This window comes from Somniosus microcephalus, chromosome 20, assembly GCF_052327205.1.
Source record: "Somniosus microcephalus isolate GS21.2 chromosome 20, FLI_Smic_1.0, whole genome shotgun sequence".
Lineage (NCBI taxonomy): Eukaryota > Metazoa > Chordata > Chondrichthyes > Squaliformes > Somniosidae > Somniosus > Somniosus microcephalus.
The window spans coordinates 69977701-70000284 of NC_141006.1; the positions used below are offsets into that span (position 1 = coordinate 69977701).

Below are 22584 nucleotides of genomic sequence, written 5' to 3' on the forward strand. Positions count from 1 at the left end.
CTGACAGACCCGACACCTGGGAGACTCGCGTGGAAGCGGGTTGACGGTGGGTTTCCTACCCGCAGTCAATCTTTGTGATTTTGACAGCGATCCCGCCTCCAAACCCACTTAATCAGCGCCATTAAATTCGTGGCCACTGTGTCCTCCTCGCAAATTTACTTTCCCACCTAGCTTTGTATCGTCAGCAAACCTGGATACATTGCATTTAGTCCCTTCACCTAAGTCATGAATATAGATTGTAAATAGCTGAGGCCCCAGCACTGAATAGAAGGATGAGCATTGATGGGCCATGGTCTTTTCCCTGTCTGATCTTTCTTATGTTCTTGACTACCGAGTCCCGCTGGGATTTGCGCACCTTGTGTGCAAGCGAGTGAGAAAAGCGTTGGGCTCGGCTGTTATGGTATCCACAGCGAACTAGCCCGTTGACTAGGGTAAAGGCATGAAGAATGGCCGACTTCAGTGAGCGGCCAGGGGGCTTCTGGAGTCTGCGGATCCACAGCTCAGTGAGAGGCGACCCCTTCAGGAGAGGACTGGAGAAGCTGAAAACAAATAAAAACTGCTATGTGCTGTAACCAGATAGAGAACAACTCATTTATAGGTGATGGACCTAACCACCCCACCCCTACCCCCACTGAGCTCAGCTGTCAAACCATTGCAACACACTTTGCTAGTGTGTGAATCGAGCTGAGAACAATAATTTCTTCATCCAGTATCCGTTCTCCAACTGAAAAGTGGATTTGAGAGCTCTGGATAATACACAGTTAATTTCAGCTACACTGTAAACACCTCCAACATGGTCCCCGATCACTTTAGGAGCTTCGTGTGAATACAGCATGGGGTAATATTTCACTGAGATTTAATGATTTCTGTTTAGTATATGTTGAACTCAGTCTCATGTTACTCCCATTCTTGCCATTCCACGGAGATGTGAAAGTTTATTGATTGCTTGAAATGCTAGAAGGAGGTGAGATCCAGCTGATCACACCAGGCAGCAATGTATTTTCCAACACATTGTCAAGTCTTCACATCGCACCGAATTCACACACAACCAGACCTGCATTTTATGTTTCGCACAGCTCTTGAATCATCCCAAAGTGCTTGCGTATAATGAATGGTGATGACTCTTGCTATGTTGGCAAATGCAGCAACCAACTTTGCACAGTAAGAGCCCACAAACAGCGCTGAAATTATTGGCCAATTAATCAGGTTTTTTTTTGGTTGAACAATGAATAATGGTCAGCACACGGAACGAACGCCTTGCTGTCCTTTGAACGGTGCCTGTTTAACATCCATCTGAACCACCAGCGCAGGCAGACAGGGCCTCGGTTTAAGATCGGCCTGAAGGATGGCATCTCCGGCAGTGCAGCACTTGCACTGGAGTATTGCTAGATTTGGTTGTTGAAATCCCGGAGTGCAGTTTGAGCTCACAACCTTCTGATTTAAAGGACAACGTGCTGCCAATTGAGCCAAGTTGACACTTAGAAGGTTAATTTCTCCACATTCCATTTCTGGACAAACAACGAGGTTACCAACCCTTTGTAGTATCAGCAGTTCACTCTCCTCCACATTTACCCCCCACCCCCTCCGTTTTCTCCCTAAAGCACTGACTGTTAGTGGAGAACAATCCCACAGGCTTCCACTTGCTCAAGTGGCCATTTGTGATCCTGCACAGCGAGTGTTGGCAGGCTATTCAACTGTGAAGGGGACCGACAACAAGTGCCAATCAAAATATGCCCACTTTTCTGCATGCAGACTTGCTGCTTTTATCCTCTCACTCCATCCCACAGGCAATTCTACTGCTCCAGGAACTGCCTCAACTCAGATAAGCAAACTCAGAGCAGACCAAGAATTGAATCTGGGCCTTTTGGTTCCACATCGCTGAATACCACATAAGGTAATAAAAACAGAAAATGCTGGAGATGCTCAGCAGGTCAGGCAGCATCTGTGAAGAGAGAAACAGAGTTCGCGTTTCAGGTCGATGACCTTTCGTCAGAACTGGAAAAAAGTAGGAAATGGAACAGATTTTTAAGCAAGTGTGGGAGCTGGGAAATGGGGGGGAGGGGATGAAAGAACAAAAGGGAAGCTCTGTGCTAGGATAGAAGGCAGGAGAGCTTAAGAGACATTAAGGGATATTCAAGGCAAGAGGAGATGGTAATGGGACAGGTTAAGAAACAAAGGATGGCTCGAGATGGGGTGTGAATTGTGCTGGCAGAGTGAAAGACAGCTGCCCTGTGGGAGAGAAGAAAAAAAGACACAGACAAAAAGTGTGGATGAAAAATATATATAATATAGGGGCCGAGGTTATGATCTGAAATTGTTGAACTTGATGTTGAGTCCAGAAGGCTGTAAAGTGCCTAATCGAAAGATAAGGTGCTGTTCCTCGAGCTTACGCTGAGCTTCAGTGGAACAATGCAAGAGGCCGCGGACGGTGAGGTCAGAGTGGAAGTAGAGCGGTGAATTAAAGTGACAGGCCACCGGAAGCTCCCCCTTATGGACTGAAAACACATAAGGTAATATATTCATTCACTAAGCCACTGGAGAAGGCACTTTCTGATCCTGATATTTACTCAGTACAAGAATTATAACACAACAGTTCTAATCAGTTCTAATTACCTGCCCACACATTAAGACAACAAAGTTAATTTACTTCATGTTTCTTTAAGCTTAAATATTCCCCATTGTGCACATACTGGATAATAAATGAGTAGCACTGTAGACACCTGCAGTTATGTTAACACTAATCAGGAGGCATATCTGGTGTAATATTTAAGTAGATTTCAATTTAATAGCACACTAGAGATCAGCGAGGTAGCACTGTGTGCTGCCACTCCAACATCCCATACCGTGGAGATAGGACAAGGGTTTACACGTCTCCTCCACTCTGTTCCCTATCTCAGCAGCACTGTTAGACACAAAGAAAGAATTTGCATTTATATAGCGCCTTTCACGACCACTGGATGTCCCAAAGCGCTTTACAGCCAATGAAGTAAATGGTTCATTCTCAGACTGGCAATCAGTAACTAGTGGTGTTCCACAGGGGTCAGTGCTGGGTCCCCAACTCTTTACAATCTATATTAACGATTTGGAGGAGGGGACCGAGTGTAACATATCAAAGTTTGCAGATGATACTAAGATGGGAGGGAAAGTAGTGAGTGAGGAGGACATAAAAAACCTGCAAAGGGACATCGACAGGTTAAGTAAGTGGGCAGAGATTTGGCAGATGGAATACAATACTGGAAAGTGTGAGGTTATGCACTTTGGCAGGAAAAATCATAGAGCAAGTTATTATCTTAATGGCAAGAAACTGGAAAGTACTGTAGTACAAAGGGATCTGGGGGTCCTGGTGCACGAAACTCAAAAAGTTAGTATGCAGGTGCAGCAAGTGATCAAGAAATCACAGAAATCACAGAAACCCCACAGTGCAGATAGAGGCCATTTCAGCCCATCGAGCCTGCACCGACACATATCCCACCCGATCCCCGTAACCCCTACACCAACACCTATCCCACCCTATCCCCGTAACCCCACGTATTTAATCCCCCTAACACTAAGGGTCAATTTATCATAGCCAATCAACCTAACCCGCACATCTTTGGACTGTGGGAGGAAACCGGAGCACCCGGAGAAAACCCACGCAAACACGGGGAGAATGTGCAAACTCCACACAGACAGTCGCCCGAGGCCGGATTCGGCCAAAGAAGGCCAATGGAATGTTGGCTTTTATTGCTAGGGGGATAGAATATAAAAACAGGGAGGTATTGCTGCAGTTGTACAAGGTATTGGTGAGACCGCACCTGGAATACTGCATACAGTTTTGGTGTCCATACTTAAGAAAATACATACTTGCTCTTGAGTCAGTACAAAGAAGGTTCACTCGGTTAATCCCGGGGATGAGGGGGTGGTCATATGAGGAGAGGTTGAGTAGATTGGGACTCTACTCATTGGGGTTCAGAAGAATGAGAGGCGATCTTATTGAAACATATAAGATTGTGAAGGGGCTTGATCGGGTGGATGCGGTGAGGATGTTCCCAATGATGGGTGAAACTAGAACTAGGGGGCATAATCTTAGAATAAGGGGCTGCTCTTTCAAAACTGAGATGAGGAGAAACTTCTTCACTCAGAGGGTGGTAGGTTTGTGGAATTTGCTGCCCCAGAAAGCTGTGGAAGCTACATCATTAAATAAATTTAAAACAGAAATAGATAGTTTCCTAGAAGTAAAGGGAATTAAGGGTTACGGGGAGCGGGCAGGAAATTGGACATGAGTCTAGGTTCGGAATGGTCATGGCCCTGTGGGTAGTGGAGCAGGCCTAGGGGCCGTGTAGCCTGGTTCTGCTCCTACTTCTTGTGTTCTAATTCTGTGTTAGATTTCAGGAGATGGTTTTATTCCTGTTCCTGGCTGGGGTGGAGATCGCCTTTACAGAAGGTAAGTACTGTAGAAAATATAGGGACAGAGTGATCTCCTGGATGAGTTTCGATCGCCTAGATGGGTCGGAGAGGAATTTCCCAGATTTTTTCTCCCAAATTGGCCATTGGGTTTTTTATCTGGTTTTTCGCCTCTCCCGGGAGATCACATGGGTTCGGGTGGGATGGAGAGTGATAGAAGATTTGAGGTTAGGATCAGATCAGCCATGATCTTATTGAATGGTGGAGCCGGCTCGAGGGGCCGATTGGCCTACTCCTGCTCCTATTTCTTATGTTCTTATGTTCTTATGTTCTAAGTGTAGTCACTGTTGTAATGTGGGAAACACGGCAGCCAATTTGCGCACAGCAAGCTCCCACAAACAGCAATGTGATAATGACCAGGTCATCTGTTTTAGTGATGTTGATTGAGGGATAAATATTGGCCCAGGACACCGGGGAGAACTCCCCTGCTCTTCTTCGAAATAATGCCATGGGATCTTTTACGTCCACCTGAGAGAGCAGACGGGGCCTCGGTTTAACGTCTCATCTGAACGACGGCACCTCCAACAGTGCAGCACTCCCTCAGCACTGCACTGGGAGTGTCAGCTTGGATTGTTGGTGCTCAGGTCTCTGTGGGACTTGAAGCCACAGCCTTATGACGCAGAGGCGAGAGAGAGAGCGCTGCCCACTGAGCCAGTGGCTGACACTCTGGCTGAGTCCCTGGAGCGGGACTCGAATCCACGACTAATGTCGCCGTTTTGACATCTGATAATACTGACTGTGGGCATGCGCGATCCAGGATGATTCTGCTCCCACTCCAACACCACCTGAATCGTTTTTGCACAATTCACAAACTGCAAACATACTCCTTCTTAAAAAATTACAATATAGGATGCAACAACAACAAGAACAACGTGTATTGATATGGTGCCTTTAACTTAGTAAAACATCCCAAGGCGCTTCACAGGAGTCATAAAATTTGACACCGAGCCATATAAGGAGAAATTAGGGCAGGTGACCAAAAGCTTGGCCAAAGAGGTAGGTTTTAAGGAGCATCTTAAAGGAGGAGTGAGAGGTGGAGAGGCGGAGAGGTTTAGGGAGGGAATTCCAGAGCTTAGGGCCTCGGCAGCTGAAGGCACGGCCACCAATGGTGGACAATCTAACGCACACTGAGCATGTGCGGGCCACCTCAAATTAATCACGTCACACACACTTACGAAGTGGCAATCTGTAAAAGTGGTCTGTGATCTGGTAAGTAAAACGAATAGTTTGAAACATACGGATCAATATCCTGTTACATATCAACCCTGGCAGACAGAAATAGAAAAAAAATCGACAAATTTACATCATAGCCGAGGTTTAAAATATAATTTGTGAGATAAAAGTCTGCTGTGACAAAGGCTTCGTATACTGTGTGGAAATTAATATTTGCTGGGTTTAAAAAAAAATAGAATGATAGTGACAGAAGCAAGAAGTGAGATCTCAGATATTCCCGTTTTACCTCCAGCACCAAACCTTCATTTCGCAGCAAGCAGGTCGGCGGGGAAGCGGGAAGACAATTTCACGCCCCATTTACCGTACTGCAACGCCACTGACAGCAGCACCACTGTCAGCAGCTGCACGGTAAAGTAGGTGAGCTGGTGTTGTCTCCGGGGATGTGCCGACCAACCTTTTTGCGCAAGCAGTAAATATTCAAATGCTCTCTGGGGCAGAGGGTGCAGGTTATTCGCAGCTCCTCGGTGGTGCTCGGGTTGCCTATACAGGCCGGTGGTGAGAAACGTTCCCCATCATTTTTTTTTTGGGTGCGTGGGGTCCCTTTAACGGGCTGCGCGGCTCATTCAAAATTTCGCGCGTGCGCAAGATCTCCTGTTCCAAAGTGCCGGTAAGCGGCCTACGCGGGACCTCCGGACAGCTGCGCCGATGCGCGGCCACGCAGCTTAGCGGGGAAAGTTGCCCATGAGGCTTTCATAGAAACATAGAAGATAGGAGCAGGAGTAGGCCATTCGGCCCCTCGAGCCTGCTCCGTCATTCAATGCGATCATGGCTGATCATCCAAATTCAGTACCCTGTCCCTGCTTTCTCCCCATTCCCCTTGATCCCTTTAGCCTTAAGAAATATATCTAACTCCTTCTTGAATATATTTAATGAATTGGCCTCTACTGCCTTCTGTGGTAGAGAATTCCACAGGTTCACCACTCTCTGGGTGAAGAAATTCCTCCTCATCTCTGTCCTAAATGGCCTACCTCTTATCCTTAGACTGTGTCCCCTGGTTCTGGACTCCCCGACCATCGGGAACATCCTTCCTGCATCTAGTCTGTCCAGTCCTGTCATGTCCTTTCCCGATTGTTGGCCAGTATGGACATTTCCCAGATATCAGAGCGCACCGAGACCCATCCTATCACCATGGTGGAATAGCCTGACACATAAATACGGGATTCTTAGGGGAGGCACCATTGAGATGCTGATGTCTGTGAAAGCATGTTGAAGCAAGACTTATCGCCTTCTGGACAGGAGGGGGGAATAGGGCATTACAGATCTATACACTGCATCACAGAATCAACAACACTGATTGCTTTGCTGAAGTGGATATTAAGCTTCCAGACACTGGACTATGGATCTGGTGTTGCTCGATTTTCCCCTACGATTGTCAACGAAGATTAATAAGTAAAACTATAGCTGCGGCACTCCAAAATTTGATTTTGGATTGGGCTTTGATTTTGGTGGTGGGTTCAGAGTCCCATGCCAGAGACTTGAGCACAGTAATCTAGGCTGGCCTTCCCAGTGCTGTGCTGAGGGAGTGCTGCACTGTCGGAGGTGCCATTCTTTTGGATGAGACATTAAACCGAGGCCCCGTCTGCTCTCTCAGCTGGACGTAAAAGATCCCACGGCACTGTTTCGAAGAAGAGCAGGGGAGTTCTCCCCGGTGTCCTGGGGCCAATATTTATCCCTCAATCAACATCACTAAAACAGATTATCTGGTCATTATCACATTGCTGTTTGTGGGAGCTTGCTGTGCGCAAATTGGCTGCCGCGTTTCCCACATTACAACAGTGATTACACTTCAAAAAGTACTTCATTGGCTGTAAAGCGCTTTGGGATGTCCAGTGGTTGTGAAAGGCGCTATAGAAATGCAAGTCTGTCTTTTGTTTCTTGTTTATTTTTAAACAAAGTCATTTATTCTTACCTGAAAAAAACTATACAGAAAGCACCAGAAGTGGCTGCTAAATGCAAATATAAAGATCATTTACTGCAGCCAGCTCTGCTTATTTACGCAAAGAACAAGTACCTGTTGCTGTCAACAACGCTGTCCAGGGTGAATAGTGGCCTGTATAATTGTGCTCCATTCAGTCATCATGATGGAGCGACTGCGGCGTTGAGATACAGACTGTTTCTGCAGGTATTAAAATGAATCTACGCAACTGAGCTACAAAACATGCAACCCCACACAGCTGTTAGGATCAGGTGGGTTCAGAAATGGATCCATCATCATTACAATTGCACACGACAGAACAGAAAAAAATACCTCTACAATCAGTGTGATGCTCGGGTAGTCACTTTGTCTAGATCATTTAGAATCCAAACATGCCGTCCAATGATAAAAGAAATGACAATATTTCTCTGGAATTGTGTAACTTTTAAAACTCTCTGCTCCCCTGGTGGCTCAGCTAGTTAATGTGGTGAGTAGGTGCCCCACACAGACCAGTAAAGCCTCAGGTTTGAGCCCCCCTCCGTGTTGAGTTATTAAGGATGCTACAATTGTCCTCAGCAACCCAATGGTTAGAGAGGGGGAAACTCAGACTGGTCACCATCCAGCGACGCCTGCTGGAAGTGTATGTGTGAAGGTGTGTGTAGGTGTGAGTGTGAGTATGTGTAGGTGTGTGTGTGAGTGTTTGTGAGTGTGTGTGTGTGAGTGTGTGTGTGTGAGTGTGTGTGTGTGAGTGTGTAGGTGTGTGTGTGTCTGTGAGTGTGTGTAGGTGTAGGTGTGTGTGTGTCTGTAGGTGTGTGTAAGTGTGTGTAGGTGTGTGTGTGTCTGTGAGTGTGTGTAGGTGTGTATGTGTGTGTCTGTAGGTGTGTATGTGTGTGTCTGTAGGTGTGTGTGTGTCTGTGAGTGTGTGTAGGTGTGTGTGTGTCTGTGAGTGTGTGTAGGTGTGTATGTGTGTGTCTGTAGGTGTGTATGTGTGTGTCTGTAGGTGTGTGTGTGTCTGTGAGTGTGTGTAGGTGTGTATGTGTGTGTCTGTAGGTGTGTGTAGATGTGTGTGTAGGTGTGTGTGTGTCTGTGAGTGTGTGTAGGTGTTCTTGCTCAGGCCAACATCCCCAGCATCGAAGCTCTGACCACGCTCAATCAGCTCCGATGGACGGGTCACATTGTCCGCATGCCCGATACGAGACTCCCAAAACAAGCGCTGTACTCGGAGCACCGGCACAGCAAGAGAGCCCCAGGTGGGCAGAGGAAACACTTCAAGGACACCCTGTATGTGTAGGTGTGTAGGCCTGCGTGTCCTTAGGGAGAAAATAATAATTCTGCGGCTTGAATTCCTGCAAATTTTACTATCGGTAAATTTCACCAAAATCCGCAAGTTGTAAAATTAAGTAACTTAACGTAGAAGCTAACTATTAAGGATTTTTACTGCAATGCTGTATTTCTGCAGGTGCCCACAATAAAGGCTGCCTCCATTGCTTGCCACCGAGGAGCATGGGCCAGCGGTGGGTAGAGGAGGCCACGTGTCCATGTGGCGCACGGTCGCCATTACCCACCTGCTGGAGGCTCAGTCCCTTAAACAGGCCGGGAACAGAATTTATTCTGCCCCCCTCCCCCTCCACTCAGTGCCTTAAAAACACAGATGGCTACATAACAATTCGGAATCTGTTGCAGCTGGCTTTAATTTCATTTTTACAAATGTTACTTTTGACTATTTTCCTAAACAAATGTTAATAAGATTCATGCATTTTTCTCGGAAATATAGTGGAGTCTTTGTTATGTGCAATGCGTCAGAACCAACAAAAAGCTCTTCACAGGACGAGTTGACTAGAACCGGTCTGGCGGCTTCACTGCGATTAACTAAATTCATGTCAACACTGGAAATGCTCAACTAGTCTAAAATCCAGCATCATGTTTAAGCCTTCCATGTGAATATTCCTCTGTAAGTTGTATTGGTGAAAAACCAGTGTAAATATTCAGTCTAAAGCGCAATGTATTAGTACACCAGTGTATTTCTTCAATTCTCGCCCACCAGCCCACTGAGTTCCTGCTCTCGTCCGTGCAAAGACACCAAATGTAGACCAGAGGAGTAGCTATAAATCGGGAGGGTAATCTCTCCACTGTTGCGAGCCTTCTGGCAGCAGTTCAGCGTGGCACTGTACAGCGGCTCAAATGCCCAGGAGGGAGTGGGCAGAAACTGGGAGCATCACTTTGGGGGAAGAGCAGAAACTGAGAGGGTTGTTTGGGGAGGGCAGGAGAAGAGAGGAGCCTGGGAGAAGGGGAGAGGGAGGGAAGAAAAGATAGGGGCGGTGCTTCGGAGGAGGGGAAGGAGGAAGAGGCTGGGAGGGGTGGTTTGGCGAGGTTGGTGGTGGTCATGGCGTTGGGGGCCTGGGAGAGAGATTGGTGCGGGGCGGGTGGGGTGGGGGCGGGTGGTGGTGGGCTTGGGGAGTTGTTGATGGTGGCAGCATTTGAACAATTCTAAATTTACCACCTAAAGCCATGACTGGTGTGATGAAATATGCCATTCATCAGGCACTGTATTCCCTGTGTTTAGTTTAGTTTCAGTTTCATTTCCTTATCTGTATTGTATTGTGTGTAGGGCTCCGCCCATACCTGGCCCCTACTTAAGCAAGCCCCAGCATGTCTCACAGCAGTACAGCAGATCTCTGGATGAGAGACACTTCTCCAATGTGTATTACTTTCTGAGTTAATAAAAGCCTTGCTTTGCTCTGTTAACGTCGAGTCTCGGATTCATTGAGGCACATCAACTGGGATGATCCCATGGGTAACAAGATATGCTTCAAATTCCTTAGCTGATACAAAGTAATTTTTTAAAAAACAAAATGAATTAATCCTTTTAACTCCCAGTAATAAATCATCTACTGCTACTAGGAGGAAGTTTTAAAACATAAAGAAAAATTATTAATTCCAAAATGGCAATTACTGTACAGTGTAATTTTTTAATAAAATTGAGCTAATGTCCCTTCCTTTTAAGAGGATAAAAATACAATATGCATGTTCATTGTAAATTCCAAAATACTGGAAAATGCATCCAGTACTTTGTCAAAAGTCTAAATTTTATTGGGGAGGGACATGGCCTCAGATATCTTTAAAAAAATAAATCTTGTTCCTTTCTTTTTATATTCTTTCAGGCTTTCCTGTACTCGCTTAGTGTCAGCTGTGGCTCAGTTGGTAGCCAGTCCTTGCCTTTAGAGTCACTAAAAGTTGTGGGTTCAGGACCCCCTCCAGTGTCTAGGCTGACACTCCAGTGCAGTACTGAGGGAGCGCTGCATTGTTGGAGGTGCTGACTGTTGGATGAGACGTTAAACCGAGGCCCCGTTAAACTGAGGCTCTCTCAGGTGGGCGTAAAAGATCCCATGGCAAAATTTTGAAGAAGAGCAGGGGAGTTCTCCCCGGTGTCCTGGGCAATATTTATCCCTCAATCAACATCATTAAAACAGATGATCTGGTCATCATCACATTGCTGTTTGTGGGAGCTTGCTGTGTGCAAATTGGCTGCCGCGTTTCCTTGAAGTGACCACACTTCAAAAAGTACTTCATTGGTTGTAAAGCGCTTTCGGACGTCCGGTGGTCGTGAAAGGCGCTATATAAATGCAAGTCCATCTTTCTTTTATGCTTTATTCCTCCAATAAAAATGAAGGAATGTTGGGTAGACCCACATCTCAAGTTACTAGCCTGTAGCTGCACTTTCAATGTAATTACTTGATTTTACATGTCATGGGTCTATATTCAGGGTTGTTTTTGAGTTGTCAGCTTGTTAGTTTTCTAGGTTGTCCTGCAAGTTGTTGCGATATGGTCCACACATCCATGGTCATGTAAAGGCGTTTCCTAAGAGAGAGAAAAATAATCAGCAGTCCTATACTGAAAAAAATAAGTAAAAGGTAATTAAGTCAAAGTCATAATGACTTTGACCACTGAGTTTTAAAAAGGCTCCTCCCATTCTAAACAGAGGTACTTTTACATTAATGGTGTGTTATCGGCTGAAGGATCACAATACTGCCGCCAATGACACACTATAATACAAACAAAATGAACTCCGTACCTCCAGCCCTTCAGAGATAGAGATAATGAGCATGTCAGCTGCAGTAAAAAGGGGAAAGTGATGTTTGGAGGTTGGAGATCTCCCTTTGAACATCATTCTCCTGTAATCAAATAAAAATCCCTCAACACTGGGTGTGGACAAGACCGTGTGCAGATGCCAAGTTTATGTTCGTTAGTGTTTGATGTGGGTAGTATAGAATAGGTGGGCCACTTAATGCAGATTACTTAACATTTCAGAATAGATAACATTGGGAAAGGAGAAAGGATTTGATGGGAATTGGATGGTCTGACTATAAAGCCAGGTTCAAAGTGCAAACATGATAAACATAAAACCAGGCTTGCAGTAATTGCAATCAGATGTTAAATTCTTCTTCTTAGGCAGTCCCTCGGAACCGAGGATGACTTGCTTCCACATTAAAAATGAGCTCGCAGGTGACTGATGAGTCCAATGCGGGACCTACAGTCTCTGTCACAGGTGGGGCAGACGGTGGTTGAAGGGGCGGGTGGGTGGGGTGCTTGGGTTGACGTGCGCTCCTTGCGCTGCCTGCGCTTGGCTTCCGCTTGCTCCCGGCGAAGAGACTCGAGGTGTCCGGCGCCTTCCCGGGTGCTTCTCCTCCACTTTGTGTGGTCTTGGGCCAGGGATTCCCAGGTGTCGGTGGGGATGTTACACTTTTTCAAGGAGGCTTTGAGGGTGTCCTTGTCGTTGATTTTGATAATCAGGGGGCAGTACGGTGTGGCGGGGGCAGGTTGGTAGAGGACCTTTGTCTTACGGATGTTTAGTGTAAGGCCCATGCTCTCGTACGCTTCGGTGAAGGTGTTGGCGATGGTTTGGAGTTCAACGTCCGATTGAGCGCAGACGCAAGCGCCGTCTGCATACTGTAATTCAACGACAGAGGATGAGACGACCTTGGATCTGGACTGGAGGCGACGGAGGTTGAGCAGTTTCCTGTTTGTTCTGTAAATTAGCTCCACTCCAGCGGGGAGCTTACTGAGGGTGAGATGGAGCATTGCAGCAAGGAAGATCGAGAAGAGCGTTGGTGCGATGACACAGCCTTCCTTGACCCCGGTTCATACGTGAATTGGGTCTGTGGTGGAATCGTTGATCAGGATCACGGCTTGCATGTCGTCGTGAAGCAGGCGGAGGATAGTGACAAACTTTTGAGGGCTGCCGAATTTGAGGAGGACACTCCATAATCCCTCACGGTTGACAGTGTCGAAGGCCTTTGTGAGATCAAAGAAGGCCATGTACAGCGGTAGGTGCTGTTGCCTGCATTTCTCTTGTACTTGACGTGCGGTGAAGATCATGTCCATTGTGCCCCTTAGTGGGCGGAATCCACATTGCGACTCTGGGAGGAGCTCTTCAGCCACTGGGAGAAGGCGATTGAGGAGGATTCTTGTGATGACTTTCCCTGTGGCAGACAGCAGGGAAGCTCCTCTGTAATTACCGCAATCAGACTTGTCACCTTTCTTGAAGATGGTCACAATTACGGCATCGCTGAGATCCCCTGGCATGCTCTCCTCCTTCCAGATAAATGAGTTCATGAATTCGCACCAGTAGTGCTTCTCCGCCATGCTTTAGTGCCTCGGCGGGGATTCCATCTGCTCCTGAGGCCTTGTTGTTCTTCAGTTGTCGGATGGCCTTTTCAACCTCATGCCGGGCTGGGGTTGTGCTGAGATGGTGGCGGGTAGCATGCTGCGGGATGGAGTTGAGGACACTCACGTCGAAAACAGTGTCGCGGTTAAGGCAATCAGATGTTAAATTAAACATTAGTTAAAGGTGCAGTTCCCTCAGTCTTTCTGCAAGTACACCTTTCAGATGTGATGTGGGGAGAAATACAAAACAAATTATCTAAAAAAAATAGCTTGTCCTTTTTGAAAGTAGCCAGGTTTTCCCAGTGCCGGTTAATTTTTAAAGCCACAGTATGTGTACTCAGGCAGCTGACCTCTGCCCTTTAACCCCAGAGCTCGTGCTTTTCAGTTGATAGTAACCTGGAGCAAAAGGTCAGTGGCGAGTGTATATAAACCACAAAATATTAAAACTGACTTCCTGTGGGAAATCTTGACTATTTTCATAATGGATGATGCTGGGAATATTTTAACAGTTTGGCCTCTTTAACTCCTACCTGTGTATTGGAAGGAGGAACACTTAATATGGAGCAACAATAGGCACTGAATTCTAACTTTGATGTCAGAGTAAGGTTCCTGAAGAGAACATGTAACTTTTGGTTTTCTAAAGACCATAGAAACTGAACAGTACATTTTTATTGTTCTTGAGCCCGGGACATGAACTTCCACAGCTTTTACTGAGTCAGTTGGTATCACCCTCGCCGCTGAGTCAGAGGGTTGTGGGTTCAAGTCCCACTCCAGAGACTTGAGCACAACAATCTAGGCTGACACTCCTGTGCAGTGCTGAGGGAGTGCTGCACTGTCGGAGGTGCCATCTCTCGGATGAGACATTAAACCGAGGCCCCGTCTGCTCTCTCAGGTGGACATAAAATATTCCATGCCACTATTTCAAAGCAAGAGTGTCCTGGGGCCAATATTTATCCCTCGATCAGCATCATTAAAACAGATTATCTGTAAATTATCACATTGCTGTTTGTAGGAGCTTGCTGTGTGCAAATTGGCTGCTGCGTTTCCTAAATTACAACAGTGACTACACTTCAAAATAAAAGTATTTCATTGGCTGTAAAGCACTTTGGGGGTGTCCGGTGGTCGTGAAAGGCGCTATATAAGTGCAAGTCTTTCTTTTTTTACCAACCCTCTCATAGCATGTACACCATTCCGACTTACCAAAGGATCCCAGGTAACCTATACCTCGTTAGCCTGGCTTTACTTCTAAAGACTTACAAAGTTCATCCTTACTGTGCCAAGCAAGGCTACAGTCCGATCATTCACAGAGGAAGGACTGCAATCCTTCTTGTGTTGCGGTATTTCATGTACTTATAAAATGCTCCATAATTATCTGCTTTCACATTGTTCAGCAAACTGACATTTGTCAATGCTGCACCTGTCAGTCATCTTTCATTAACTGAACATTACTTCATGTAAAAGATGGCACTTTGTCTAATGAACGGCGCGGATATATATTCAGTTGGAATACATATGATTAAATGAGCCGAGGTACAAATTAAGCATTTGTTTCTAATGAGCAATCGATAGAGATCCTGATCCAGGCATAAACTATCGTGGCAGATCAATTATACATTCATTATAATTCAACTGGACCCAAAGAGTGAGGGAAAGTCACAGGGATTTACACAATGAAATGATTCCGATGATGTAAGAAGTGAGACTGAAGCTTCAGAAATTTACATCATCTAAACCACCTCTCGTCTGTTATGCAGATTTATTGTTTACATTTGTTCAGTTCAGAAAATTCCTGGTGACTTCCCGTGCAACTGTTGAGGTACTTTTACATTTGGTGTTTCTGTACTTTGGATCATACGGGACTGATGTCCATGAACCCCACCACCTGCTTATATTGTTAAAACCAGCTCCCTTATCCCAACAGCAGAATCGTTAGCGCCGATATTTGCGGGAAGACGGGGAGGGTGTGGGGGAGGCGGAAAACGGTCGAAGAACCCGGCAAGGCCTGGGACGGAATGGCAGGACCTCATTATCATCTTTTGGATCTGTTTCCTGCCCAGCAGACGGCAAAATTGAAAGTCTCGCCGGCGGCTGGAAGGGCAAACCAGCAGCAGGAGCTTGAGGGCAGTCCCCATCAATCCGCGGTGGGGTGGGGGGGAGCTGTCAGCCATCGTGACCGGAGGTGGGGGTGGAAGATCGGACACCATGGCGTGGTGGGTTCGCCGATCGAGCGGGGGGAGAGGGGGTCGATAATCAGGGCTAGGGAGAGGCCAAAGGGTTTCTTGAGGGTCCGGTGGGGGGTGCGGGGGGTGGTGGGAGCAGTCCTGCTCCTCCTGGCTCACAAGGAGTGCTAGAAAAGGCTCATGCCTCGTGGAGCCGGCAGCTCCCGCCTCCCTTTCGCTGCCGGGTTTCCCGAGCCCTGGGAAACCCGCGCAGCCGCTGTGAACTTTAAACCGGGCTCCCAATTGCACTGGGGGAGCCCGGTTTAAATATGTTAATTAAGCACCCTGCCTCTCCATGACGAGACACTCTGGCCCCACGATATACACCGCGGTAAAAATGGCAACGGCCGTGTGCGCGGCGGGTTAAGGCCGCACTTCGTGCATGTGATGGTTTAATCCCGTGGGGGAGGTTAAACCAGTCACCGGTGAAGGGGGAAGAGTTGCAGGAGGTGACCAAAGGCAATTATCAAAGAGTTATGTTTGAGGAGTTATGTTTGTGCAGCACCTTGGGACGTTTTACTATATTAAAGGCATGATATAAATACAAGTTGTTGTTGTTGAGGTATGTGATGAGAGGCCACAAAGTGGAGGGATTTAAGGAAAGCGTTCCAGAATATGAGGCCAAGATGAAGTGAGGTCTCGATGACTGAATGTGAAGCGAAGTGGGCAGGGAGAGGCCAGAGTTGGAAGAGGGCATGGCGCGCACTGCCATGTAGGACTGGAGATGATTGCGGAGGTGGAAAAGGGCGAGGCTGTGGAGGGACTGGTGGATAAGGACAAAGATTTTGTTTGCCGTCTGGAACATTTCCTGCTCACTGGGCTGTGAAAGGGGTGACATCAGTGGGTAAAGATCACAAGCACTGCGAAGCACGTGGATACTCAACAATGACAGGACCGGAAGAAGGATATTAAAAAGTTATTAATGCATCTGATGCCCTGGTGGTTCACAGCCTCTTGGAGATATCATACTTCAAGTTAAACCCTGCTTTATTCAAGATAACGTCATTATTTTTTTCTTTTTTCTAGCTCCTGCAGACAGACTTTGTCGTCCCTTTTTTGGAAATATGCAAACCTGCTGAGTATCTGCGACTGACAGTGAAGATTACGTTAAGCTTCCCAGTACAATGCTTTTCCTAATCATTTACCTGCCAGTTAGACTACAAGCTTATTATTCTGAATAAAATCCAGTATTTACTACTGAAACGTTGCTGTGTGTGATTCTGTTCCGATTACATACCGCTTTATAGACCTCATTTACATTGTTACAAATATACCAAATCGCATCCAGCAAACAGTTGATCCAACCCCAACACTGGGTCAAAATCCTGGAACTCCCTCCCTAACAACACTGTGGGAGTACCTTCACCACACGGACTGCAGCGGTTCAAGAAGGCAGCTCACCACCACCTTCTCAAGGGCAATTAGGGATGGGCAATAAATGCTGTGAATGAATTTTTAAAAATAGGTAAATGCTGCTGAATTATGCCACTTTTGTACCTGCAAGAACGTTCACTGTGCAATTCAAGATAACTATAAAGGTATTGGACTGTAACTAGCACCTGGATCTGAAGCTGGGGGTTCTATCCAAGCAAGCTGCAAGTCAAGTCTGAACTTTTCATCGATTTTGAACCAGACCTATCACGTTGTTTATGTTGAGTCCAAGTCTAAAATAATGCAGAAGGATATCAGCACTTTGGCCCTAACTCAAGCACAGGAGCACAGAATGCAGTATATACTCTGCTTTATCCAATGTCCTCTTCTCCACTCCAGAAGATGTCTACTTCTGCTGGGGATTGGTCTCATAGATGCTGGCAGTTTTCCAGAACCCTGTTCGCAAGATAATTCTTTATTTTTAAAAAATCTGTTCTTGGGATGTGGCGGCACATTTATTAGTAAATCCTTAATTGTCCAAAGCAGATGGTGGGAGGTTGCTTTATTGAACTGCTGAAGCTCTGCTGGTGATGGCGTTCCCACTCTAGTGCTAGGCAGGGAATTCCGGTACACTGACTCAGTGATGGAGGAATGGCTCGATGAGTCCAAGTCAGGATGATGCATCACTTGGAGGTGAACTTCTGGGTAGTAGCGTTCTCATGCTCTTTCATGTTCGTGTCCTACTTGGTAGTTGGGGACTGGGAGTTGCTACAGTGCATCCTGTAGACAGTGCGTACAGCAGTCACAGTGTGCCGGTGATTTGGGAGGTTGATACTGAGTTTAGTGGCAGGACTGCCAATTGAGCACAGTTTTCTATCCTGGATGCTGTCGAGCATCTTGAGTGTTGTTATAGCTGCACCCACCCAGACCAGAAACTTAACTGGACCAGCCACATAAATACTGTGGCAACAAGAGCAGGTCAGAGGCTGGGTATTCTGTGATGAGTGACTCACCTCCTGACTCCCCAAAGCCTTTCCACCATCTACAAGGCACAAGTCAGGAGTGTGATGGAATACTCTCCACTTGCCTGGATGAGTGCAGCTCCAACAACACTCAAGAAGCTTAACACCATCCACGACAAAGCAGCCCGCTTGATTGGCACCCCATCCACCACCTTAAACATTCACCCCCTCCACCACCGGCGTACCGTGGCTGCAGTGTGCACCATCTACAAGATGCACTGCAGCAACTTGCCAAGGCTTCTTCAACAGCACCACCCAAATCCGCGACCTCGTCCACCTAGAAGGGCAAGGGCAACAGGCGCATGGGAACACCACCACCTCTGAGTTCCCCTCCAAGTTTCACACCGTTATCGGCATTCCTTCATTGTCGCTGGGTCAAAATCCTGGAACTCCCTCCAGAACAGCACTGTGGCAGCACCTTCACCACACAGACTGCAGCGGTTCAAGAAGGCGGCCCACCACCACCTTCTCGAGGGCAATTAGGGATGAGCAATAAATGCTGGACACATCCCAGGAACAAATTTTTTTAAAATCCATCACACTCCTGACTTAAGCTTTGTAGATGGTGGAGCGACTTCGAGGGATTAGGAGACCAGCCACTCATTGCAGAGTATCCAGCCTCAACTCTTGTTGCTTCAGTGTTGATAATGGCTGGTTCAGTTAAGATTCTGGAGAATGGTGACCCCAGGGTGGTGGGGAAATCAGCAACGGCAGTGCCATTGTATGGGCCAGAGAGTAAGTATGATATCCAATTCAGATCACAATGGGGCACTATTGTTGGGCCCCCAGGTTATGCTATCATATGATACGATATTGGGCAGTTCAGGCGCATTCCTGAACGTGACACAGGGACTATGCTTGAGGGTAACCAGCACTGCTAAACCCGAGAGAAAATTTAAGGAAGACCAAATATTTAACCCACCCTGGTAGGTTGAAGACATGTGGAAAGTTGTGAGAAGTGCAGTCAGACCTATCAAGTGTTACCTATCTCAAGTCAGTTGCTGTATATTGTAAAGGAAGTGCAATCCTTCCTCCGGGTTTCACTTTAAAATGTAACGCCGTCCAATGTCTCAAACATAGAAACATAGAAGATAGGAGCAGGAGTAGGCCATTTGGCCCCTCGAGCCTGTTCCACCATTTAATGAGATCGTGGCTGATCATCCAAATTCAGTACCCTGTCCCTGCTTTCTCCCCATATCCCTTGATCCCTTTAGCCTTAAGAAATATATCTAACTCCTTCTTGAATATATTTAATGAATTGGCCTCAACTGCCTTCTGTGGTAGAGAATTCCACAGGTTCACCACTCTCTGGGTGAAGAAATTCCTCCTCATCTCAGTCCTAAATGGCTTACCCCTTATCCTTAGACTGTGACCCCTGGTTCTGGACTCCCCCGCCATCAGGAACATCCTTCCTGCATCTAGTCTGTCTAGTCCTGTTAGAATTTTATAAGTTTCAATGAGACCCCCTCTCATTCTTCTAAACTCTAGCGAATATAAGCCTAATCGACCCAATCTCTGTTCATACATTCTCACAAATTCCAGCAATATGGCCTTGGCAATAAAGGGGGGGGGGGGGGAAACATGGTCACACTTTACAAAGATCAGGAACTGTTCGAGTGTTGAGCTTTATGGCAAGTATATTGGCAGGCAATGTGAAGTCACTCATTTGCATTCTACACATGGTAGCACTATGATTGCAGTGAGGTAATCCTGTGAAATAATATCTTCCCTCCAACTGAAAGCCCTAGGCAGTGACAATGGATTTTTTTTTTTAAAGAGACAGTACCATATTTATTTCTTTTGGTCAATTTCAAATAATTTAAAGGCACAAAGATGCAAGCGTTTCTCTTCAGCACCAGAATTCTAGAGCTTGGTGTGACGGAGACTTTATTGCTCAATAGAACATGAGCTGTCCACGACATTCTGTACATTAAAATTAACGGACTGAAAATTATGAGCACCTTGGGTCCAATTTTATGAGAGAGGGGGCTTGCACCCCAGCAAGCTCTTCTGCCCCAGCGCTGAAGAGAAAAATTTACCTCAAATACTTTGCTTTGGCTCAATAATATATTGCACCCCAGTGACAAAAGCAGGGGTGAGAAACGATATTTACACAAGGAGAGACTTGAGCAATTGAGACGATTTCCACTGGGGCAGAGAAGGCTAAGAGGAAATTTATCAGAGGTTTTTAAAATTCTGAAGGGATTTATTAGGGTTAGTAGGGACAGACTATTTTCTCTGGCTGGGGCGTCAGTGTCAGGCGGCAACAATTTAAATTTGTCACTAAAAGAGTGAGGTGCGAATGAGGAAAAATGTCTTTAGCAGAGAGTTAAATAAGAATAAGGCTTGCATTTATAAAGCTCCTTTCATGATCACCAGTCATCCCAAAGCGCTTTACAGCCAATGAAGTACTTTTTGAAGTATAGTCATTGTAATGTAGGAAACGCAGCAGCCAATTTGTGCACAGCAAGCTCCCACAAACAGCAATGTGATAATGACCAGATAATCTGTTTTAGTGATGATGATTGAAGGATAAATATTGGCCAGCACACCAGGGAGAACTCCCCTGCTCTTCTTCAAAATAGCACCATTGCATCCACCCTAACATCCCATCTGAAAGACAGCACCTCCAACAATGCAGCACTCCCTCAGTACTGCACTGGAGTATAAACCTAGATTCTTACACTCAAGTCTCTGGAGTGGGATTTGAACCCACAACCAACCATCTGATTCAAAGGCAAGGAGGGCTACCAACTGATGCTCAGCTAATGGACAATGGACTAGCTTGCTACAGGGAGTAGCTGATGACAAAACCATTGCATGGTGTTAGCATTGGGAGTACCAACTCAGCCCAAACCTGCTCGCACCAAATGTCCAGGTACACATTTGTAGTGTTGTAGAGTGCTACTGTGTTGATCTGCTCGCTGTGTTGTACAGTACTAGTGCTGGTCTCTAATGTAGTATGATACAGTACTGTATGGTGCTGCTTTGTATTTTATACCATGTCTTTAAAAAAAATTGGCTCCCAGTTAAAATAAACTTGTCCATCAGTAATACACCCCATGAAGTCACTAATACAACAACAACAACTCGTATTTATATAGCACCTTTTAATGTAGTGAAACATCCCAAGGTGCTTCACAGGAACATTATCAAACAAAATTTGACACCAAGCCACATAAGGAGATATTAGGGCAGGTGACCAAAAGTTTGGTCAAAGAGGTAGGTTTTAAGGAGCGTCTTAAAGGAGGAGAGAGAGGTAGCGAGGTGGAGAGGTTTAGGGAGGGAATTCCAGAGCATAGGGCCTCGGCAGCTGAAGGCACGGCCACCAATGGTGGAGCGATTAAAATCAGGGAGGCTCAAGAGGGCAGAATTAGAGGAGCGCAGATACTTCGAGGGTTGTGGGGCTGGAGGAGATTACAGAGCTAATAACTGGAATTCTACAAAATTTCAATCCAAAACCCAAAAAGTCATTGCTGAATAGTAGAATCCTTCGTTAGAATGGGACGTTTGAAAACATTGTCCCCTGAATCGAAGCCTTACTGTATATTACATATAAATAGTACAACAAAGATGTCCAATCCGTTTACACTGCTAAATCCACACACAATGCTCCTCGTTACCATGTTTAATGAGTTCGAACTGTAGACGTTTCCTGTCTTCAGACATTTTGTGTAGGAGCTCACTGACGAATGGGATGCTCTTGCTTCAGTGACATGAATGAGAGTGTAAGATCCACAATCCACTGCTCCGATTGATAATGTCACTGGAATGGACCTCTGCCATGTCTCATCTAGGGGTGGGTACTGAACACTTACAGTAATTATTAATCCAGAAGTTTCCTTTTCCTTTAATGTGAATATTGCCAGCACCTCATTCCCCCACATTAACACACAATTATATTTCAGGGTACAATAGCAAAATACTGTGGGTGCTGGAAATCTGAAATAACAACAGAAAGTGCTGGAAACGCTCAGCGGGTCGAGGAGAGAGAGAAATAGAGTCAATGGGCTGGATTTTGATACTGGAAGCGTGTAGGAGACGGGACTACAACTTTCGGGGTTGTAGTCCCGTCTCCATCGAGTTGTGGCCAACCCACACGATTTTCACTTGATTGACTTTGTTGAGCCCGCCCAGCAGGCCCAGCAGGCCAATTAAGGGCCACCCGGCAACAGGTGACGTCACAGATTGACATTTCATCTGTCAAGAGCTTTTGACAGATGAAATATTAGCGTTTGACAGCTGTTTGAAGCTGTCAAACACTGACAATCTGTACTCTAAGTTAATTCCTTCCTTTCAGGCTGATTTAGAGATCTCTCCGGAACAGAAAGCTGAATGCTGCAACTTTTGACAGCTCGCGGCCATTCTGCTTTCTGTGCCGGTGAGATGAGGGAGTCCCGAGACCTGAAGGAAGGAAGGCTGTAAAGGTAAGTAAAACTTCTTTAAACACTTTACACACACCAAACACACTTACCTCTGCACTCATGCACCCATCACTCACCTGAACACCGGACATCTCGAACCCTCCAAGCTGTTCAGCCCGACGGTCCACCTCGCTAACTTGGCGTGGTTTGGAGCCATCGGGAATCCCACACTTCAGGAATAAAAATAGGGATTAGGCTAAAAACTGCCTGTTAACTACCTGTTAACAGGCAGTTAATTGGCACTAATCCCCTTCCCGCCTCGGGGAGGCGGATCCCAGTGCGGGTCGGGTACC

The 22584-nt window shown here is 46.3% G+C and overlaps 1 protein-coding gene and 1 long non-coding RNA gene across 3 annotated transcripts in view; one reads left to right on the top strand and one right to left on the bottom strand.

Moving 5' to 3' along the window:
• The window catches only part of LOC147103388 (uncharacterized), a 465903-nt gene extending 449226 nt beyond the window's left edge, over positions 1-16677 (top strand). For both annotated transcript variants that reach the window (XM_085962945.1, XM_085962947.1), the window contains exon 5: positions 16501-16677. The gene's annotated coding sequence lies outside the window, so the exon portion shown is untranslated. The remainder of the gene's footprint in view (positions 1-16500) is intronic.
• LOC147103392 (uncharacterized) overlaps positions 1-22584 on the bottom strand; it is a 59526-nt gene that overhangs the window by 12836 nt on the left and 24106 nt on the right. The window contains exon 2 of the long non-coding RNA XR_015072949.1: positions 11324-11449. This is a non-coding gene — a long non-coding RNA (uncharacterized LOC147103392). The remainder of the gene's footprint in view (positions 1-11323; positions 11450-22584) is intronic.